This window comes from Tursiops truncatus, chromosome 8 (assembly GCF_011762595.2).
Source record: "Tursiops truncatus isolate mTurTru1 chromosome 8, mTurTru1.mat.Y, whole genome shotgun sequence".
NCBI lineage: Eukaryota > Metazoa > Chordata > Mammalia > Artiodactyla > Delphinidae > Tursiops > Tursiops truncatus.
Genome location: NC_047041.1, coordinates 30854151 through 30878785, shown reverse-complemented (window position 1 = coordinate 30878785; position 24635 = coordinate 30854151). Strand labels below are relative to the sequence as shown.

The following is a 24635-nucleotide window of genomic DNA, read 5'->3' as shown; positions in this document are numbered from 1 at the left end:
TCTGTTGATGGGCTCTTGGGTTGCTTCCATGTCTTGGCTATCATAAATAGCGCTGCTGTGAACATTGGGGTGCAAGTATATTTTCGAATTAGTGTTTTCATTTTTTTTCCAGATATCTAACCAAGAGTATTTCTACTTTTAGTTTTTTGAGGAACCTCCGTACTGTTTACCATAGTGACTGCATCACTTTACATTCCCACCAACAGTGTATAAGGATTCCCTTTTCTCCACATCCTTCCAACATTTGTTATTTGTAGACTTTTTGATGATAGCCATTGTGACAGGTGTGAGGTGATACCTCATTGTGGTTTTGATTTACATTTCTCTGATAATTAGTGATGTTAAGCATCTTTTCATATGCCTGTTGGCCATCTGTATGTCTCCTTTGGAGAAGTGTCTATTCAGGTCTTCTACCCATTGTTTGACATGGTTGTTTGTTCTTTTGATGTTGAGTTGTAAGAGCTGTTTCAATGTTTTGGATATTAACCCCTTATCAGTCATATTATTTGCAAATATTTTCTCCCATTCCGTAGGTTGTCTTTTCATTTTGTCGATGGTTTCCTTTGCTGTGCAAAAACTTCTAAGTTTAATTAGGTCCTATTTGTTTATTTTTGCTTTTGTTTCCTTTGCTTTAGGAGACAGATCCAGGAACATATTTCTACAATTTATATCAAAGAGTGTTCCATCTATGTTTTCAACCAGGAGTTTTAGGGATTCAGGTCTTACATTTAGGGCTTTAATCCATTTTGAGTTTATTTTTGTATATGGTGTTAGAGAATGTTCTAATTTCATTCTTTTACATGTTGCTGTCCAGTTTCCCCAGCACCACTTATTGAAGAGGATCTCTTTTCTCCATTGTATATTATTACCCCCTTTGTCACAGATTAATGGACCATTAGTATGTGGGTTTATTTCTGGGCCTTCTATTCTGCTCCATTGATCTATGTGTCTATTTTTGTGCCAGTACTGTACTGTTTTGAATACTGTAACTTTGTAATATAATCTGAAGTCAGGGAGCATGATACCTCCAGCTTTGGTTTTTGTTTGTTTGTTTTCCTTAAGATAGCTTTGGGAATTCAGGGTCTTTTGTGGTTCCATATAAGTTTTAGGATTATTTGTTCTAGTTCTATGTAAAGTGTAATGGGTATTTTGATAGGAATTGCATTAAATCTGTAGATTACCTTAGGTAGTATGGTCATTTTAAGAATATTAAGTCTTCCAATACAAGAACATGGTAAATCTTTCCATCTGTTTTTGTCATCTTCAGTTTCTTTCATCAGTGTCTTACAGTTTTCTGAGTATAGGTCTTTTGCCTCCTTAGGTAGGCTTATTCCTAGGTATTTTATTCTTTTCAATGCAATTGTAAATTGGATTATTTCCTTAATTTCTCTTTCTGATAGTTCATTGTTAGTGTATAGAAATGCAACAGATTTCTATATATTAATTTTGTATCCTGCAATTTACTGAATTCACTGATGAGCTCTAGTAGTTTTTTAGCGATGTCTTTAGGATTTTCTATGTATAGTATCATGTTATCTGCAAACAGTGACAGTTTTACTTCTGGCTTTCCAGTTTGGAAGTGCCGTTTATTTTTGTACTTTATAATATAATCATAATAGCAAACATTATTATAAAGTTTACCATGTACTCAGCTCTAAGTGTTTTACATATTGTTAAGTCCTCAAAACAACCCTGTGGTAGGTACTATTATTATCACCCCCTTTTATTGATGAAGAAACTGAGGTGTAGAGTTTAAGTAACTTACCCAGTATCACACAGCTAGTAAGTGGCAGAAACAGGCAGTCTGTCGTCTTCATCACTGTGTAACACTGCCTGTATCATGGGATGAAATATTGTTTCATAAATTATTTCAAGGTCATTTCCTGCCTCAATAGGACTACAAGGTCCTTGAGAGCAGGAACTTGTCTTTTTTTGCTGTGTGCTCCACTTTGCGTGTCCTCCAAGTACTTTTCTCTTTTCATATTTGCCTTAAAAAAACTTTTTAGTTTAAAATAATTTTAGATTTGTAGAAAGTTTTCAAAGATGAAACAAGGAGTTCCTAAATACCCTTTACTCAGCTTCCTCCAATATTAACATCTTATATAACCATGATTCATTTATCAAAATGAAATTAACATTGGAATATCACTTAACTAATTTACAGACTTTATTTAGATTTCACCAGTTTTTGCAGTAATGTTCTTTTCTGTTCCAGGGTCCAATTCTGTATACCAAATTGCATTTGGAGTCCTTTCTTTTCTTTCTTTAAATCAGCAAATAAGCAAGAGAGGAAAGCTGACTATATGAGCCAATTTGATAATGATATCAAATAGCCTAACTCTAAATATTCAGAATTTTTAACCACCAGTTTCTCTTCCTTAGTTTTCAATGATACCAATAATTTTCTGTTTTTTAAATTACGGCAGTATGACACACAAAAGTCAACATTTAAAAATAAGTGGGTTTTTGTTGTATTCAAATAAGGAGAAAATTCAAATTGAGTGTGTAATTCTTGTAATTACATTGAACTCCATTCCCCTAAAAGCTCTGTTATTAATAAAGCTACTATTTGTTGAGTGTTTATTACTATTTAGTAAGTGCTTTACATGGGATTTTGCTGTTAATCATCACATCAGTGCTGAAAGATAATTATAGTGCAAATATGTTACTCTCTGTCTGCTTGGAAATTTTTCCTTTAGTGAATTGTCTCTCCCCAAACTTAAGTAATTCTTCATGTGCTTTCACTGGCCTCCACACCCTTTTCCAAGGTTTGGATACAATGATTAGTCGAATGGGCAGGTATCCCAGAAGTACCAGTGAGAACCTTTTCTGGGTTTGATGCAGACAACTGCTGAGAAAGGGAACATTTTTGTTGTTCTTTTTTTGGAACATGAGCTATATAAACCATGGAAGCTTGGAGCATCTAGCAGCCATCTTGCCACCACGTGGAGAAAAGTTGTCTGAGAATAAAACTATGCAGAGGTTGGTCTTCAGATTTTCAGTCATATCATTTGATTCCTTGGGTGCAAATAGAGCTGAAGGGATTTCCACTACTTGAATTTCCCAATTATGCAAGTCAATGAAATTCCCCATGTATTTGTTTGTTTGTTTTTGATTGTGATTGTTTGGGATGGTTTTCTGATGCTTTCAACCAAGTAATTCAGAAGGTATTATTATTTATATTTTAGCTTCAAAGTTACATAGATATTAAATGGTAGAGCTGGGAATAAAATCCAGGTCCACCTGTCTGTGAAGCCCATAGTACTTTCAATATTCCATGCTGCCTTTCATTCATTAATTTGGACATTGAGTCATTCATTCTACAGACATATATAGAGTGTTTGTCTCATGCCAGGCACTCTGCTAGGTACTAGTGCTATGGAAACATATGACAGATTTTTTATTTTTATATCTTTATTGGAGTATAATTGCTTTACAATGTTGTGTTAGTTTCTGCTGTACAACAAAGTGTATCAGCTATATGTATACATATATCCCCATATCCCCTCCCTCTTGAGCCTCCCTCGCACCCTCCCTATCCCACCCCTCTAGGTCATCACAAAGCATCCAGCTGATCTCCCTGTGCTAGGCAGCAGCTTCCCTCTAGCTATCCATTTTACATTTGGTAGTGTATATATGTCGATGCCATGCTCTCACTTCATCCCAGCTTCGCCTTCCGGCCCTGTGTCCTCAAGTCCGTTCTCTATGTCTGTGTCCTTATTCCTGCCTTGCCACTAGGTTTATCAGTACCATTGTTTTAGATTCCATATATGTGTATTAGCATACGGTATTTTTCTCTTTCTGACTTACTTCACTCTGTATGACAGATACTAGGTCCATCCACCTCACTACAAATAACTCAGTTTCCTTCCTTTTTATGGCTAATATTCCACTGTATATATGTGCCACATCTTCTTTATTCATTCATCTGTTGATGCACACTTAGGTTGCTTCCATATCTTGGCTATTGTAAATAATGCTGCAATGAACATTGTGGTATGTGTAACTTTTTGAATTATGGTTTTCTCAGGGTATATGTCCAGTAATAGGATAGCTGGGTCATATGGTAGTTTTATTTTTAGTTTTTTAAGGACCCTCCATACTGTTCTCCATAGTGGCTGTATCAATTTACATTCCCATCAACAGTGCAAGAGGGTTCCCTATTCTCCACACCCTCTCCAGCATTTATTGTTTCTAGATTTTTTGATGATGGCCATTATGACCGGTGTGAGGTGATACCTCATTGTGGTTTTGATTTGCATTTCTCTAATGATTAGTGATGTTGAGCATCTTTTCATGTGTTTGTTGGCAATCTGTATATCTTCTTTGGAGAAATGTCTGTTTAGGTCTTCTGCCGATTTTTGGATTGGGTTGTTTGTTTTTTTTGATATTGAGCTGCATGAGCTGATTGTATATTTTGGAGATTAATCCTTTGTCAGTTGCTTCATTTGCAAATATTTTCTCCCATTCTGAGGGTTGTCTTTTTGTCTTGTTTATGGTTTCTTTTGCTGTGCAAAAGCTTTTAAGTTTCATTGGGTCCCATTTGTTTATTTTTGATTTTATTTCCATTACTCTAGGAGGTGGGTCAAAAAGGAACTTGCTGTGATTTGTCATAGAGTGTTCTGCCTATATTTTCCTCTAAGAGTTTTATAGTTTCTGGCCTTACATTTAGGTCTTTAATCCATTTTGAGTTTATTTTTGTGTATGGTGTTAGGGAGTGTTCTAATTTCATTCTTGTACATGTAGCTGTCCAGTTTTCCCAGCAACACTTATTGAAGAGGCTGTCTTTTTCCATTGTATATTCTTGCCTCCTTTGTCAAAGATAAGGTGACCATATGTGCATGGGTTTATCTCTGGGCTTTCTATCCTGTTCCATGGATCTTATTTCTGTTTTTGTGCCAGTACCATTCTGTCTTGATTACTGTAGCTTTGTAGTTTATTCTGAAGTCAAGGAGCCTGATTCCTCCAGCTCCGTTTTTCTTTCTCAAGATTGCTTTAGCTATTTGGGGTCTTTTGTGTTTCCATACAAATTGTGAAATTTTTTGTTCTAGTTCTGTGAAAAATGACATTGGTAAATTGATAGGGATTGCATTGAATCTGTAGATTGCTTTGGGTAGTATAGTCATTTTCACAGTGTTGATTCTTCCTGTCCAAGAACATGATATATCTTTCCATCTGTTCGTATCATCTTTGATTTCTTTCATCAGTGTCATCGTTTTCTGCATACAGGTCTTTTGCCTCCTTAGGTAGGTTTATTCCTAGGTATTTTATTCTTTTTTCTGCAGTGGTAAATGGGAGTGTTTCCTTAATTTGTCTTTCTGATTTTTCATTATTAGTGTATAGGAATGCAAGAGATTTCTGTGTATTAATTTTGCATCCTACTACTTTACCAAATTCATTGATTAGCTCTAGTAGTTTTCTGGTGGCATCTTTAGGATTTCTGTGTATAGTATCAGACCCATGACAGATTTTTAATAGTAGGCTTTTGTGTCGTTTTGATAATCATGGTGATTAATAACGAATAAATAATAAAATAGTTTCACCAACCAAATTACTGTCTGGTCTGATTCTCCTTCTACCCTGATCCTAGTATGGTTTTGAAAGGTTACCTAGTCTTTTTTTTTTTTTTAACATATTTATTGGAGTATAATTGCTTTACAATGTTGTGTTTGTTTCTGCTGTATAACAAAGTGAATCAGCTATATGTATACATATATCCTCTTATCCCCTGTCTCTTGCATCTCCCTCCCACCCTCCCTATCCCACCCCTCTAGGTGGTCACAAAGCACCAAGCTGATCTCTCTGTGCTATGCAGCTGCTTCCCACTATCTATTTTACATTTAGGCTATCTAATCTTGCTGTGGTGACTGTGACAGGGGCATGCATGGACTGATGGACAAAGGACAGAGGATTCTCTAAACCCACTGCCACTGCCCCAGTTATAGCTCTTAGTATCCCTCATTTCGGTGTTTGCACGAGTTTTTTTAACTTATTCATTTACTTACCAAATATTTATAAAGCATGTGGTGTACGGTCTGGCCCTGTAATAGGGCTAGGAAACTCATGAAAAATAACACCTAGAGTCTGCCATCAAGAAATTGGCAGCTTGGTTGAAATATACACAGAAAATTAGAATGCAGTATGGTTAGTGATAAGGTTTTGCTGAGATACTGAGGAATATGGAGGAGGAATATTTAGCACAGCCTGGTGTTGCTGGCTGATGCACTGAGGGTAATGAAGGCAAACTCATACCTGCAATATCTGATTTAATCAGATATATTGTCTCACGTAACCGGTTGGCCCCCTTGAGGAATGGTACCATATTGAGGGCTCAGATTCAGTCCTTAATACTGACAAGTCAAATCTGTAGTAGCAGTGGCAGCAGCTAGGTGAACTGTAGTTGGGCTCATGAATAGCTTCCATTTCCATTACTATGCCATGTTGTTCATAGGCCCATTATGTTCATGGGGTAACTGAGGAGAGAGGCAGGCTGACCTCCATTATATGCATGATTACATCCACACAGGTGTTCAGTGCTTCCTCCTAGGTAGATGTTCTCCTTCAGGCATTGATGTGAATAAGACACAAAGATCCACACATTTTGTGCTTACTTGTGTAAGTTCATTCAGGTGTTACTTTCCCAGACCGCCTTGTCCTTGGTCTTATAATATTTCTATCTTGTTTGTTCCAGACCGTTGATGAACCAGTCAAGTGACTTGTGATTTCCCAGAAATTTATGTATATTCTTACTTACGAGCACTTCCCCCTCCAGGCTGAGCTGATGACTACTTATCATCATCAGCATCAATACCAAATGTACTGCTCAATGTTCTGCTTACTGGAATGATCATCCCTCATTCCTGTCTTTCAGAGTCACCCCCTGGGAAGCTAGAGTACAGCAGCAGTCTACAAGTGAGCTAGGCATGAATTTTTTTCCCTGTCATCAACAGTGAAAGAGGAGCAGAATACGCCACCCCAAAATATGCCACTTTGGCATAAGGCTTGTTTTGAGCTGAAGGCAAGTGAGAAAAAACAGAGATAAGAAAAGCTCTCTGCCCTTTCCCTATTTGCCTAAAAGAAGGGCATAAATTTATAAAGTTATCCCCCCTCCCCTGTCTACCAGGAAGGACAGAAGTTAATCACCCAGGTCAACTCTAGACACCTATGAGGTCGGAGATGGCACTAGAAGAATCTATTTAAGAAACTTTACTCACTAGATCTTTTATTAGTTCCTCCACAATTTGTTGCCCTGGAAACTTAAAGCCCTTTTTCTTATCTTGTCATTTCTCACATTCATCTTCTCCACTGAATTAAACCATCATCTTTATCCTAAATTAAATGATCCTTGTGCACTCTCATGTAAATGTTTCAAGTATCCAGAGACATATAGGTAAGTTAAAAGCAAACAGCTAAACAAAATGTTTAGTATTATTCCATTTACATAAATAAATATATATTTAAATATAAAATACATGTGTAATAGTGATTTCTTTTGAGGAGGGGAGGGCAGTGGAATACAGATAAAGGGAGATTTTCACTTTTTACTTTATAACAGGTAATAAAAGCTAACATTTATTGCATGTGGCAGACCCTCTCCTAAAGCTTTACCTGTTTCATTTCATGTACTCATTACTACCCCAGGAGGAAGATACCAGTCGTTAAGAGTGTAGGCTCTTCTAGTCTACAGACATTTCAGAGTTCATATCTCACCTTACAAACAGACTAGCTGTGTGACTGTGAGCTTTAAACAAGTTACTTAAATGCTCTGTGCCTCAGTTTTTTCATCTGCAAAATGTAAATAAAAGTGGTACTTAAGTAATGGGGTTGCCATGAGGGTTAATTGAGGTATACACGTTAGCTCATTAGAACAGGGTCTTCCCCAGTGGTCCAGTGGTTAAGACTCTGCGCTCCCAATGCAGGGAGCTGCGTTCCATCCCTGGTTGGGGAACTAGATCCCGCATGCCGCAGCTAAGACCTGGTGCAGCCAAATAAGTATATATATATATATATTTTTAAAGCTTATTAGATAAGCCCTTGACACGTGGTAAGCACTCATGAAATTATTATTATCATTATCATCATCTCCATTTTATAGATGAGCAAAGTGAGGCACAAAGGTTTTAAGTAACATGTTAGTAAGTGGTAGAGCCAAGTTTTAAATCCAGTCTGTCACCGAAACCTATGCTTCTAATTATTTAGTCAAACTGCCTTCTCAATTCTCCTGCGTTATTGAATTTTTTGTAAGCATGCTTATGAATACATGTGTTACTTATGTATCTTGGAGAAATTAAAAACTATGAAAAGAAATGTGAATGGAAAATAAGTAAATTTTTACAAGATAAAGAGAGAATTTTAAACTATCATCTGTGCAATTTTTAGGAGAGCCTCGAAGATATTAATAGCGTTTTTTTAAAAAACAGCTTTATTGGGGTTTAATTTACATACCATAAAATTCATCTGTTAATGGTGGTTGGTTTAGAAAAACAGAAAAGTCTTGGTTAGAGAGTTTTGTTTTAGCTCATGGTAGTATTTTCAAATTCACTGCGGTATTTAGTTTGGTGTCCAATAATTTGGTTCAATTCAAACCCACTCATAATCGTTAAGCACCTACAGAGGAGAAGGCCTTGAGGGATATAGTAATGCATGTGAAAAGTCCCCATCTTCCCTTCAGTATAATAGCTGGTGTTTTTTTTTATCATTTGCATTTGATTATTTTTGGCCTTTTTTCCTCTTGATGTAAATCATGATTAAATTAGACATGTAGCCGCTGTTCTTTGTGTGTGACATTAGGTAATAAATTCAATAATTTTGCTATCAGGATTTTTTGCCTACTTTTTTGTTTTGAAGAAGCTGCATTCATTTATGGTGAAGGAAAGACTTCTGTAATGTTCACTACATCCTTTAGAAGTAATTCTAACATCACGTCTTATTCCAGTCATTCTAAGTCTGAAAATTTCCCAAAGTGTACAGTCAGAAAGATTCCCCTTGGTTATTAGGAAACCCCACCAGTTCTCCTTTCATGGGGCCCTCTTCATTACTGAATTTCCCACATCCCATGTCTAGCCTTCATCACAGACTGGCCTGAATTGACATTATGTCTCTATATATTATAAGCCAAGTTATTTTGTATAAGGGGTGGTCTTTGTCCTTAGGGACCTGAGTTTGGTGTATGTTATGAGCCAGACAGAGAACATGAGTTGGGGAGGCAGAATGGAGGTTACTGGAGGATTATAGATATTTGGGGTGGGTAATATCATGCTGGAAGGGTTACTGTAGCCCCCACAGAAGACTTGACTACATTTCCGAATCCCTTGATGCGGCAGTGACCAAGTTTGACCCTCTGTTTGTACTGATGGAGATGGTTTGTTGTCTGACAGGCAGGAGGCAATGTAGGGTGGGAGAAAGAACACAGACTTTGGAATCAGATACATATTGATTCAAATCCCAGTTTTATCACCTTGGACAGGTTAGTTAACTTCTCTGAGCCCATTTTTTTACCTCTACAAAGAGGTTCTAAAACTCTCTTGTTTCTGGTCCCCTGGGTCTTGGTAATATTTTTTTGCAGTGCCTCTAATCCAAAAGAAATGTCCAACAGTCCTGTTTTTTAAGTAGTTAGGTCCAAATCAACTTCATAATTATGTCCTAACAACTTAGAAGCTATTTGAAAAAAGAATATACATAAATTGAAAGAAAAATAATTTTTATTTCATCCTTAAATAATCACAATTTCTTACTAATGGAATGTACGTGTGCTCCTGGTGGACACTGCACGATTTCTGGATTTTTGGGAAGATCAATCCACACTGATTTTCAAACAGTACTTGCTTTTTTATCACAAAACCTGTGGAAAACCCAGTTTTGCAAAGTTTGATGACTTCTACAGGAATGTAGCATGATCTAATATTGAAACTGTGAACTACTTTAAACTACTACTTTGTCCAATTTCCAAGAAACATTAAGCACTGCTGTATTTCCCCTGAAAATTTAAGCTATCCCGTGAGTCCACTTGTGCATCTGGAAGTTTGGGAACCATGGAGTTGGGAGAATTTAAGTGCAGGGATTTTGGAGGGATGAATGTAATAATGAGTGGGCAGTGCCTGAGTTAACAAGATCTGAATACTTTCCTATCTATAGTTCCTAGTCAGTTCAACAAAGTCAACTAGATCTGTGTAATTTATTTTATTCACCCTGCTGACGATGGACAATAGGGTCATTTCCAAACCTTTGTTATTTCAAACAGTGCTTTAGAGAATAGCTTTGTATATAGGATTTCTGGGTTGTATTTATGTTCACTTTTAACTTTTTAGGAAAAGCCAGCTTGCCCTCCAATTTCCACCTCTGTTGGCAGTGTGGGAGAGTTCTGGTTTCTCCATATCTTGACCCACTTTTTTATATTGTCAGACCTAATCAAAATGGGCAGAGAATAGCTTCTCTGATTGCTAAGGATCCTGCACATCTTCTTGTATTTATTGGCCATTTGGATTTCCTCTTTTCTGAGTTACCTATTCTAAAGCTCTGCCTACTTTTTTTGGTTTGACTATTTTTTGTTCTTGTTATGTAGAAGTTATGTGATATTCAGAGTACTAATTCATTGTCTGTTTCATGTATGATGACAAACTTCTAGACTGTAATTTCTTTTAATTTTTGACGTCATTGTATTAGTCAGGGTTCTTCAGAGTAATAGAACCCATAGGAGATATATGTATAGCTCTTAGTAGGGGAACTCATTCATTTGGTTATGGAGGCTGAGGAATCCCACGATCTGTCAGTTGGGCCGTCTGCAAGATGGAGAATGGGCAATATGGTTGGGTCTGGGTTCGAAAGCCTGGAAACCAGGAGTGCCCATGTCAGATGTCCCAAAGCAGAGAGTAAATTCACCCTTTCTCTGCTCTTTTGTTGCATTTGGGCTCTCAGTGGTTTGGGTGATCCCAGCTGCAGTGGTGAAGGCGATCATTACTCAGTCTACTGATGTAAGTGCTAATCTCTTCCCGGAACAGCCATGCAGAACACACAGAAGTAATGCTTTACCAGCTATCTGGGCATCTCTTAGCCCAATAACCATTACAGTCATTAGTCTGGAATCATTTAAATATATCCGACATTCCCATCATGGTGCTTTTGGTTCTCTAAGACATTGTTCCACCCTGAGTTCATAAAGACATTCTTCAATATTTTCTCTTAAAATTCTATGTTGTATCCGTCTTTAATGCACCTCAAATTTATTTATGTAAGTGGTATGCAGTCAAGCTCCAATTCTACCCCCCACAATAGTGCCAATGCCACTACCACATATTGAATAGTCCATCCTTGCCCATTGCTTTGGTACACTACCTCCATCATAGGCAGACTCCCACATATCCATGTGTCTGTGTCTGGCCTCTCTATTCTGTACGTAGATATATTTGTCCATTGCGGCTCAAATATCACAGTTCGGTGGAGGAGAAATCACCCCTCTTTGTTCTTCTTTTAAGGAATCATCTTGGAGATTCTTGCTTGAATACTTCCCTACTTACTAGATCTGTCACCTTGAGCAAGTTTCTTAATATCTCCTTGATGCGGTTTCCTCATATGAGAAACAGGATTCATAGGATTTCCCTTATAGGGTCACTATGAAGATAAGGCATAAATAAATTCTTCTATGCAGAGTGCATTGAACAGTGTCTGGCATTAGATAGTCATCATATATTAGCTTTTTTTTTTTGCGCCGACGCGAGGGGGCCCGGGGGCCATCCTAAGGGCCAGGACGCGATTCGGCCGCCAGGGCTCCACACGGGGTCTCACCGCCAGAGGCCTCCAGCGCAGGGGCCGTCCCGCGGCACCCAGGACGCAAACTGGCCTCCTCGGGGGGCCCCTGGGCCCCCCCTCGCGGGACTCAGGACCACCACCGCCAAACACCCACGAGCCGCGGCCGGCCCGCGACAACACACTCCCGCGCGCACACAGGCCGCCCCACGGGCCCCACTCACACCTCCGCCGGGCCCGACTCCCCCGCCTCGAGAACCGTGAGCACTCCACCCGGGGACGCCGCCAGCCGAGGCGGCCGGGGGGACGACACCCTCACGTGGGCGAGGCCGGCTCGGTCCCAGACGGGGAGGGGGGCGCGGAGGGGTGGGGGCAGGTGAGGGCCGGCGGCGACGGAGAGGTGGCGGCACGCACACACGGCGAGGTCCTCGGGGCAGGGGCGCGGGGCGCTGCCCAGGGAGAGGAAGGGCCGAGACACGACCGGGCCACCAGGAAAACAAGCGCCGGGCCCCACCGCCACACACACGAGGGCGGTCCCACGATGCCTGAGACGCCGGGCGGCCCCAGCCACCCTAGGGCCTCCCACGACCCGGCACCGCCGCCAGGGCCCGCATGCGACGGTCCCCCCGCGTGGCACGGAGGGACCCGTCCATCCAAACTCAACCTCTCCGTCCTCGCCAGATCCGCCTTCATCTAAGTCCGACCCCCGGGGCTCCGCCCCAGGGAAACGCTCCCGAGCAAGGCGATCCGCACCGCGCCCACACACCGCCACCGGCGGCGACTCGCGGAGAGGGTAGGCGCGACGGGCCCCTCGCGGCTGCGGGACTGGGGAGGCGGGACATCCGGGCGTCCCCGCCCCCTTGGGCTCGCCACCGGGGTCACCGCACGCGCACGCACACGCATACGCGCGGCCCCGCGCCGGACGCAGGCCTGGCGGGACCCTCCCCCGACTCAGAGCGGGGAGGGGCGTCCCGCGGTAGGAAAAGAGCGGCGCTCGGCCCCAGCGCAGGGCCGGCGCAAGCTCTCCCGCGAAGGCGAGGGGCTCTGCCCACGTGCTCTGGCAGTCGCCACCGTGACCATTGCACGCTTGAGAGGGGCAGCGGCTGGGGATCCGGTACCCCAAGGCTCCCTCTCGGACAGCTAGAGAAGGCTTTCTCACCGACGGTGCGTCACCCCCACCCATCGACTCTCCCCTTCGGGCCCACGGAGGCGCTCCTCGAGCCGCCAAGTCCACGACTGGGCGGGGGGTGGGCGAGGGGGTCTGCGGTGTGGGTAAGAACACGGCCCACAGTAGCATTCGCGGCCAGAGCCGGGGGCACAACCTCTGCCGCCCCCAGGCTTGTCCATCAGGCTCCGGAAGGAGGGAGCACGCCCGAGAAGCGCGACAGACCCCGTTCTCACAGGCCCCGGCCCAACACGATTATATGGTTGAATACATTACAGCACTGAAACAGAAAAGTCCAGCTGCATGCAAAGGCGTAAGTGATGAAAAACTACACCAAAAATACATACAAAAGGACATAAATACAATTGTGTTTCTTCAAGGTTATATAAAGTTTTCAAAAATGGACAGAGTTTTAATTTTATAATGTTTCCCAAAATTACTATGTGAATAGTTAGGATAAGGTCAGTCCAGGAGGCAGAAGGGGCTGTAATCTGGGCAGAAGAGCACAAGTCAGGCAGCCACGTGCCTGGCAATGTTGCATTTCTTGACCTGGGTAGTGGCTCCACTTCTGCTCACTCTATAGTTATTTGTTGAAGTGTACATATATGCTTTATAGATTTCTGTGAACACTTTATATTTCATAATCTAAAATATTTTTAAAAGTGCTCTAAAAGATTATGCCACATAGTGGTTCATAGAATCATTTGGTTTATAATGTGCTGTATGGTAGACTGTTTCCAAAACTCAGATTATGTTTCAAATTATTTTCATTCTAATATTGTTTATTGTTTATCAAATTATTTTCATTCTAATATTGTTTATGCCTTCTCCTGTTTGTTTATTATTTACAATATTTAGTAATACCTAAATTTTTGGGCAATTTTAGATTTACAAAGCATTGAGCATGTGGATCAGGGAGTATTGACCCGACCCCACTTCCATGTCCCCCTATTAGTAACATCTTAATTCCCATGGTATATTGATGACAATTAATGAACCAATGTCAATATGTTATTGTCTACTAAAGGCTATCATGGGTTCAGATTTCCTCACCTTTTACCCAACTTCCTTTTTCTGTTCCAAGATCTCATCTAAAATATCAAATTACATTTAGATTTCATGTCTCCTTAGGTTTCTCTTGGCTGTAACAGATTCTCAGACTTTCCTTGTTTTTGACCAAAAGTTTGTATAGAAACCTGACAGTCTGGGGGAATACTGGTCAGGTATATTGTAGGATGCCCCTCTATTGGAATTTGATGCTTTCCTTATGATTATCTTGGGTTTCTCTGTTTTTTTGGAGGAAGATTACGGAGGGAATTTTGTCACATTTTAATCACATCATATCAAGGACATATACTATCAAAGTAATTTATGGCTTTTTTTTTTTTCTTTTTTGGCCACGCCTTGCAGTTTGTGGGATCTTAGTTGCCTGGCCAGGGATAGAACCTGGGCCCTAGGTAGTGAAAGCGTGGAGCACTTGCTAACCACTGGACAGCCAGGGAATTTCCAGTTTATGACTCTTGATGTTGACCTGGTTAAAATGGTGTTTGGCAGGGTCCACCTCTATAAAATGACAACCCCTCACCAAGTCCCATCACCAGTTGCCACTCTGCACCAGCTTCTCCCACGCAGGGAGCACTCTCTTCCTGTAGCAGGGAGTAATATATAATTTATTAACCGGTTCTTTCTTTATTTTACTTTCTAAGTAACAGACTTCTATTTTATAATCATTTATATTTTTGTATATGGTTGTTTTCCCTTTTGTTTTTTGAATTGTTTTGTCATTTTTATCTTTTTTTTCTTTAAAATAATTCTGAGGTATTTTGGTTTAGTTTTTACTAACTACTTGCAAACAACAGAAAAATCAATAGATTTTTAGCTATTATATGGATATTGTTGTAGATGTTATGTGGATATTCATTTTTAAATAAATATGGTGGTGTTCCCTTTTTTCATTATTGACTTTCAATTTTATTTCATGATTGAAATAAAAGATTGATCAAGAGGGTACTCGATACGTAGATTCTGTGGAATTTTTATTGAGATTTATTATGTGGTCTTAACAGCGGTAAATTTTTGTAAATGTTTTATATGTGTTGAAAAGCATTTTGCTATGTGGTTGCTGCAGGAAATATAATCAAAGTTGTTAACTTTATTGTTTATACTTTTATAACATTATTAATTTTCTTCTCTCCTCATGTATCAGTTTCTGGAAGAACGGTGTTTGAAAAAAAACCTCACACCATGATTGCAGATATGTCAGTTTTACCTTATAATTCTCAGTCTTTGTGTTCTGTGTCTCAGTGCTATGTGTCTAGGGGCATAAAGTGCATCATTGTAATCTTTCCCACGAGTTTTTCTTTTTCATAACTATAAGCTGCCCTTCTTTTACCTTATAAATACATTCGATATTAATTGCTGCTAGACCAGGTTTCTTTTGTTTAATAATTGCTTGGTTTGACTTTCCCACTCCTTTTATTTGCAACCTCTTAGTTTGCTGTAAGACTGGTTTAAAAAATCAAAGGGGCGCAGACAGAGTGGGCTGACCAATGAGAGTAATTACCGTTGACTGGTGCTGATCAAATTATACCTTTGCCCAGGTAGAAAGCCAGAGCCATCAGGACATGGGTCTGCATTTGGAGGCCAGCTGCCCAGAGAACACTGTCTCTCTCTCTCTGGGTCCTTGAATATCTCCAACTGGAATCAGGATTTGTTGGTAGAAAGTAGGTCACTTTATTTCTGTAATTTGTGCTTATGAGCAAAAGAGTTATTTTCCTACCAGAAGTTTTTAAAAAATGACACTATTTATGCATATATAGAAAGAGAGCGAGAGAGAGGGTACTATACATTGGGATATCCTTTCCTTGAGTTTTTATTTTTAAACTATTTTCCAACTTGTGAAGTTAATTTTTTTCTTAATATTTTCTTGGTAAAAATCACAAAGATTTTCAGGAAAAAGCACCTCATTTAGTGCACTGCGATCTAATGGGAATGAGAGGGTTTCTAGAACTGGGTAAGGAGTGTGTCAATTGGAAGGGACTTGAAAAATATGTGGGATCAAATTAGAGATTTTGATTGGTTATGAGGGTATTAGATTTGGGGTGGTACTGATTGAATTGAAATTGGTGTGGGACATATATAGCCAGACTTTGAGCACAGCCTGTTTCATTCAGAGGCTGAATCCTTCAAGGAAACCATTTTCTGGGTCTTGTGTATCGTCATTTGGGATTAAGATTTTAGACTGGCAGAAGGCAGGCACTGTTTTGACCTTTTATTTTTTTTCCTTTAAAGCATAAAGAGGAAAAGGATGACATTTTATACCAGAAAGCAACTTTTTTTCCCTGGTAAAATTCACATTTATTTATGCATTTAAAGTACAAGCATTGCATGCATATCATTTTTAGATTTCTTCATTGGGGCCATGTATTTCTGTTATTAAAGGGATTAAAACCTTTTTACTCTTTCACTTTATAATTGATTGTTACCTGGTGTATGGGATCTATAGATTTTGTTTGCTAATCAGTTTCTAGAAACTTGGTTGAACGCTATATATCTTTTTTTTTTTTTTAACATCTTTCTTGGAGTATAATTGCTTTAGAATGGTGTGTTAGTTTCTGCTTTATAACAAAGTGAATCAGTTATACATATCTGCCCATATCTATTCCCTCTTGCAACTGCCTCCCTCCCACCCTCCCTATCCTGCCCCTCTAGGTGGTCACAAAGCACTGAGCTGATCTCCCTGTGCTATGTGGCTGCTGCCCACTAGCTATCTATTTTACGTTTGGTAGCGTATGTATGTCCATGCCACTCTCTCACTTTGTCCCAGGTTACCCTTCCCCCTCCCATATCCTCAAGTCCATTCTCTGGTAGGTCTGCATCTTTATTCCCATCTTGCCCCTAGGTTCTTCATGACAATTTTTTTTTTTTTAGATTCCGTATATATGTGTTAGCATACGGTATTTGTATTTCTCTTTCTGACTTACTTCCCTCTATATGACAGGCTCTAGGTCCATGCACCTCACTACAAATAACTCAGTTTCGTTCCTTTCTATGGCTGAGTAATATTCCATCTGCTTTATCCATTCATCCTGTTGATGGACACTTTGGTTGCGTCCATGTCCTGGCTATTGTAAATAGAGATGCAATGAACATTTTGGTACATGACTCTTTTTGAATTATGGTTTTCTCAGGGTATATGCCCAGTAGTGGGATTGCTGGGTCGTATGATAGTTCTAATTGTAGTTTTTTAAGGAACGTCCATACTGTTCTCCTTAGTGGCTGTATCAATTTACATTCCCACCAACAGTGCAAGAGGGTTCCGTTTTCTCCACACCCTCTCCAGCATTTATTGTTTGTAGAGTTTTTGATGATGGCCATTCTGACCGGTGTGAGATGATATCTCAGTGTAGCTTTGATTTGCATTTCTCTAATGATAAACGATGTTGAGCATTCTTTCATGTGTCTGCTGGCAATCTGTATATCTTCTTTGGAGAAATGTCTATTTAGGTCTTCTGCCCATTTTTGGAGTGGGTTGTTTGTTTTTATCATGTTGAGCTGCATGAGCTGCTTGTAAATTTTGGAGATTAATCCTTTGTCAGTTGCTTCATTTGCAAATATTTTCTCCCATTCTGAGTGAACCCTATATTTCTAATAATTTGTCTATCAATGCAAATTAATGATTAGATTTTAATGAGAATGTTTCAGGTATTTACACATTAAGGATAATGCTTGTTAAGGATGTGTATATTTGTGTTCTGTACTTTTTTCCTGCTTTTGTTTACATAGGCACTCTTTCTATAATGGTAGATTTTTATCTGCGTCCCCTGTTTTATTATAACGTGATATGCTTGTACTTTTCTGCTTATGGTTTTACACTTTTCATGGTCTACAAATTGCATTTTGGTTTCAGTCATCATTTCTATTGGGTGTTATGTTTTCTTTTGTAATTGTTTCAGTTTATTTCATTGTTTTCCTTTCCCTAATTTATCTTTTGGGTTAAGCCATCCAATTTCTTGAGTTGAGTGCTTAACTCCTTTCTTTTCAAGCTTGCTTAATGTCCTTACTGTTCAGTTAAGTTTTAATTCCTCTTTTTCTGTCTTATGATTTGTCCTAATTCTTTATTTTTAAATTTCAGCTTTATTGCTGTATAATTGACTTTTAAAATTGTAAAATATTCAGTCACCTTTGTGGTAATTTGCTATACATTGTGAAAGGATTCCCCCCATCTAGTTAATTAACACATTTCCTTCATATATTTACCTTTTTTGGTAAGACCATTTACATCCTACTCCTCTGGAAAATTTCAACTATACATCACATTGTTATCAACTATAATCACCATGGTTAACATTAGCTCCTGAGACTTTATTCACTGTGTACCCTTTTACCCTCCCTTCCCTGCCCTCCCCCGCAACCACTTTTCTACTCTTGTTCTGTAAGTTTTACTCTTTTTTTTTTTTTAACATTCCACATATAAGTGATACCATGCCATATTTGTCTTTCTCTGTCTTATTTTACTGGACATAATAGCCTCCAAGACCATCCATATTGTTGCAAATGACAAAATTTCATTCTTTTTATGGCTGAGTAGTATTCCATTGTATCTATGTACCACATCTTCTGTATCCATTCAGCCATCACTGGACATGTTGGTTGTTTCCATATCTTATCCATTGTGAATGTGGGAGGGCAGATAGCTCCTTGATATTCTGTTTTTATTTCCTTTAGCTATATAACCAGAAGTGAGAGTGCAGCATCATATGGTGGTTCTATTTACATTTTTTGAGGAACCTCCATACTGTTTTCCATAGTATGCACCATAGCTGCGCCAGTTTACATGCCTACCAAAAGAGTGTACTTTTTGCCCTTAAATTCAAACTTTGAAATTAAGATTGCTATACAATTTTCTTTTACTTGATGTTAAATCAGTTTGTTTTGTCATCCACTTATTTTCAATATTTTGTACTTTCTTTAGGCTTGGCTTGGAAATTTCCATGAAGAGACTTTCTGCTACAGTGAGGTGAGAAGCCACCCATGGACTCAAGCGTGGGAGTCTGGAGAGGTCTCAGGCACTTATACCCCCAACAGAGGAAACTCACAGAGCTGCAGGCTGAGGCAGGACTTGGCTCAGAGAGCCGTCTCCTCTGGGAAATACTGGATTTCCTTTGGCTCCAAAATGCTGACAAGAGTGGAGTCCTTCTGGTGGATTGACAAGCCTGGAGAAGACACCACCTCGTTTGTTTAAAAGTTCAAGTCTGAGTTCCTGCCTCTCAGCTCTATCAAAACTTCTTTAAAAATAAAGGAAGTATAGGGAAGAGGTTACTCCCCAGCATTCTCAGGTATCCAAAGCATACCTAAGAAGCTGGCAGTCCGTTGCTTATTCTGTTGCCGCCATGCAGTCTAAGCACTTTGGGAGCCAGAACCCAAGTTGTAAGATTACGATCGTCCACCCAACCATGGAAGAATTTGAAGATTTCAGCAAATATATTGTTTACATGGAGTGGCAAGGTGCACACCGAGCTGGCCTAGCCAAGGTAATTCCACCGAAAGGACGGAAAGCCGGACAGATGTACGATGATACCGATGACATCTTAATAGCCGCTCCCCTGCAGCAGGTGACCACTGGGCAGGCAGGTGTGTTTACTCAGCACCACAAAAGGAAGAAAGCCATGACTGTGAGCGAGTATCGCCGCTTAACAAACAGTGAAAGACACCAGACTCCATTCTACTCTGATTTTCAGGATCTGGAGCGAAAATATTGGAAAACGCGCCCCTATGATTCACCAGTATACGGTGCGGACGTCAGTGGCTCCTTATTCGATGAAAACACGAAGCAGTGGAACCTTGGACACCTGGGAACCATTCAGGACCTGCTGGAACAGGAGTGCGGAGTGCTCATGAAGGCGTCAACACCCCCTACCTGTACTTCGGCATGTGGAAGACCGCCTTCGCCTGGCACACGGAGGACATGGACCTTTACAGCATCAACTACCTGCAGTTCGGGGAGCCCAAGACTTGGTACGCGGTGCCCCCGGAGTACGGCCGGTGCCTGGAACACCTGGCCAGGGAGCTTTTCCCGGGCAGCTCGCGGGGCTGTGAGGCCTTCCAGCGGCACAAGGTGGCTCTCTTCTCGCCCAAGGTCCTCAAGGACAACGGCATCCCCTTCGGTCGGGTCACTCAGGAGGCTGGAGATTTCATGGTGACGTTTCCCTATGGCTACCACTCTGGCTACAACTGCGCGGAAGCCATCAATTTTGCCACCCAGTGCTGGATCGATTATGGCAAAGTGGCCTGGGAATAGGGCTCTGCATGACCTTTGGAAAGATCTTCGTCAGAATAAGGGAGATTTCAGGTGAGCACCCTTAGGATATTAAAAATGGGTGGTTGGGTGGGGACTCTAAAAGGGACCTGTAATTACCAGCTGCGAAGGGAGTTGGATGTTAGAATAGTAACATTAAGACAAGAGCCCTGTAAGGTACTGAAATTGTGTGTGTGTGTGTGTGTGTGTGTGTGTGTGTGTGTGTGTGTGTGTGTGTGTGTCTTCTGTTTCCTGAAGCAATATGGAATGGAGACTTTGTTTTCTTGGAGCAGCATGGAAATAGGAAGGTGGAGAGGCTTTATCTTCCTTTCCAGCCAGGCTTGGAGATGGAACAATAAGATGAGTGTGGGCATGAAGAGGTGAGGAAGATGGGCCGTGTCCCTGGCATGCACTGTAGAAAAGAAAGGAGACTTGGGGAGGTCTGCATTGTCACCAGACTGTGAGGCCACCTTCCCTGGCCCCTCTCCAGAGCTGCAGAAGCTTTCCTTCCTCATCATGGCAGAGAGGGTGACCCCTAGGGGAAGCTGACTCTGTCCATTATGAAGTTTTGTCCTTGGTATGGGAAATTGCAGAAAGGCTATTACTCTGGATAGTAATAACAAATCTCTATTCAGTTCTCCTTCCCTATCACCTCCCCTGCAGCCTCTTATTTTTCTTTTAATGGTGAAGTAAATAAATGTGATGCTGTTGATGTGGTTTTGTGTTGTCCCTCCAGCCACAAACTCAGTCCATCCATGGACCCACTCTGTATGCATATGTACAAAGTTGAATCTGAAGCGTGATGTCCTTCGTAAAGCAAACTTTTCCGTAGTCACTGCTTTGAGCTTTCCAGCAGTTACTTAGAGGGAGAACTGGACTTAGAGTCAGCAGAAATGGCATTCAAACTGTGCTTTGCTACTGTCTAGTCGTGGGACCTTCAGCCAAAGAATCATTGATTTTCTCTGAGCCAGAATTACAGTGCGAGAATTTTGTGAAGATACTGGGGATGTAAATATGACAGGCGTGTAAGAGGTGCTCATTTAATTTCATGTGCATCCGTACACTCTCCTGGCCTCTAGGGCCAGCCCAATGCCTAGGACATCCGCCTGTATTCTTTCTGTGATGCTCAGTTCTACTGTTGTGTTCCTCACCACACCCCCAGGCTTACACGTTACTTTTCTTTTAATTAATAGACTTCATTTTTGCAGAGTACTTCGCAACAAAATTAAGTGGAAAATACAGAGGATTCCAACATACTCGGTCCCATGCTCCTCCACCAGCATCCACACCAGAAAGGAACATTTGTTACAATCGAAGAACCTGCACTGACACCTCATTATCACCCAGAGTCCTTAGTTTAATTTATTCACTCTTGGCGTTGTACAGTCTATGGATTTGACCAATGTATAATGACATGTATCTACACTTATAATACCATACAGAATAGAGTCATTGCCTAAAAATCCTCTGTGCTCTGCCTAATCATCCCCCCTCCCCCCGCCGACAACCACTTATCATTTTCCTGCTTCCATAGTTTTGTCTTTTCCAGATGACTTCTTTCACGTAATAATATGCCTTTAAGTTTCCTCCATGTTTAGTGGTTTTATAGCTCATTTCCTTGTATTGGTGAATAATATTCCACTGTATGATGTATGACCCTTTATTTATCCACTCACGTGCTGAGGGACATCTTGGTTGCTTCCAATTTTTTCTGCAATTATGAATACAACTACTGTAAACATTTGTGTGCAAGTTTTGGTGTGGTTGTAAGTTTTCAGCTCATCTGAGGAAATAGCAAAGAGTGCGACTGCTGGATTGTGTGGTGAGACTATATTTAGTTTTGTAAGAAACTGCCAATTTTTTTTTTTTTTTTTTTGCGGTACGCGGGCCTCTCACTGCTGTGGCCTCTCCCGTTGCGGAGCACAGGCTCTGGACGCGCAGGCTCAGCGGCCATGGCTCACGGGCCCAGCCACTCCGCGGCATGTGGGATCTTCCTGGACTGGGGCTCGAACCTGTGTCCCCTGCATCGGCAGGCGGACTCTCAACCAGTGCGCCACCAGGGAAGCCCTGCTAATTATTTTTACCGGTAGAAAACTGATGTGCTTTTTTGGTTTTTTTTTCCTCATCATCTACTGCATGTTTGCACAAAACGTCACACATACCCATTTACAAATTCCACTCCTTGTCGTATTTGTCCTTGTTGCAGTGTTACAAAGGCAAGGTAAAGATTTCACAATCAGTCAAGAGCCAGAGGACCCAGCCTTTATTCAGACTCCTACCCCAGCTTGTTTAGTAGTCTTTCAACAAATCAGGTTTCGATGGCTCTCCATTTGTCAGTTTAGGCAAAATGAGCTCTTAGCCACATTGCACCTCTGTTAGAGTTTGCACATAACAAGTTCAGATCAGGGCAAACATAATTTGTGCTAAATAAATATTACCTATTATCATTATTACTTAGAAGCCCAAAGTTGTAAGATGGACATTAGAACCTGTACTTAAACATAACTCGTAGAGGTTGGAGTTCGGGTCTTGGGACTCCTCTAAGATTTGTATAAAGGGTCAGTTATGGATCTGTCTGACTACCTGGCCACAATGAATTATTTGTAGAGATTAACCATTACACCAATTCAGTTTCCGTGTGTGTAAGGGTTCCTTTCCAGATATTTGGAAATAACTTCACCATGATATTTATGTTGTTAGATTGTGACCATATATGGGTCTTGAAGTTGCTTTTCCCCCCAATGTTTGTGTTACCTTTCATCAGTTTAAATAGGAAAGCACAAACAGTTGGTAGGAATTGGCTACCGAGATAAGTGGAATGGACACTGATGTGAGTTGAAGAGATCCTGGTGAGGAGCAGCACTTGCCCATCCTGCTCTGCTCACCAACCGCTCAAACTGAAATGGCTCCCAAGCTCCTTGTCATTGACCTGCAGTGATTACAGGGTAATAGTGAGACCCTTCTCACGGTTCCTCAGCAAGTGGTGGGTGTTAGGGGGATAAGCAGTTTCAGGGAGGACAGAGGAAGGGCAGAACTGAGCCCTGTTGGGCATGGGTAACATGTTGGAGGTGCCACTCAATGAAAATGCAACATTTGTGTGGCCGGGTTTCTGGATATTTCTAGGATCCTGGCATCCATTATCCTCGTGCCCTAAATGTTCAGGCCCCTCTACCTAACAAAGAGCTACGTCCAGTCCTGTAGACCTCAGAGAGCATCTTTTCTTTGTCCCATCTCTCAGAGAGCCTTTTCTCAAAAGCTTCACATGGTGTCTATATATTTCAGTGCCTGTTCACTCACTCTCTTATTAATTAATTCATTCATTCAGCACATGTTTGCTAAGCACTTACCGTGTACCAGGCACTGTTTGTGGAATTGGGGACACAACAGTGAAAAAGGCAAAGTTTCAGTTCTCCTGGAGCTTATATTCTCATTATAAAGAGAGACATAACAAGTCAAGCAGTCACAAGGGCTAGGAGAAAAAATAAAGCAGAGTAAGGGGTTAGAGAGTGACAGGACTGCTGTGTCGGAGAGGGTAGCCTCTTGGGAGTGTGGTCTTCGAATGTGCGCTGTGGAGAAGGGATCCAGAGCATCACCCTAGGCAGAGGGACAACACATGCAAATACCTGCGGTGGGGGCACCCTTAAGGGGCTCACAGATTAGCAAAGTGGCTTGGGAGCAGGAGAGAGGAGGCGGGAGCTGTGGCAGGGGAAAGGCATAAAATGTCATAACTCAGTGAATGCAAACTCCTCCCACTGTGTGATTGGGGCCATTGGTGTTTTAGGTGACCTGGGGATGGAGAAATTTGGGGGTCACAGAGTCTTTGAAAGCACAGATAATTCACAGCCATCCCTGGAAATGGCTCTATCGTTCCTACCAGATGCAAATCCTGAGAGCAGAATGTCTGTATGTTCTCGTTTCCTGCAGTACCAGCTGACATGTCACGTTTCTGACTTGTGTTGCATTAGGTGGGACTTTAACAGAGCCAGCAGATCACTGACATTCACTAAGTTAACAACAGCCATCTCAGCTATGTATGAGCAGCAGCAAATCAATGCAGTCAGTATTTTGGAATTGTGCTGAGGCCCATATTCACATAATGTGGAGGGCAGTGAAGGCATCTCCTCAGGAGACTTCAGGAGAAATCCTCTGGATAAACAGCTACCAGGTGAGAGATCAGGTGTGAGAGTTGAACGGCGTATAGATTTAGAATTTGAGGCTATGCATGGGAAATCCTGGTGCCAGAGACGGATAATTTTTAGGAAAGAGCTAGGATTAAGAATTTGCAAAGAAAGAGCTCAGGATCCATTCCCTGGGAATGTCAAGGGTCTATTGCATAAGTTTCTTTTTCCTGAGAAACTCCTTAGTAACCAGGTGACCTAACCTCAGCTCGCTTGTGGTATATCACATTGACTGTACTTACACACGACCCTC

At 41.1% G+C, this 24635-nt stretch overlaps 1 pseudogene; it reads left to right on the top strand.

Annotated features, from left to right (window-relative positions):
- Positions 1-18886: 18886 nt before the first annotated feature.
- The window catches only part of LOC109552305 (lysine-specific demethylase 4D-like), a 359102-nt pseudogene continuing 353353 nt past the window's right edge, over positions 18887-24635 (top strand).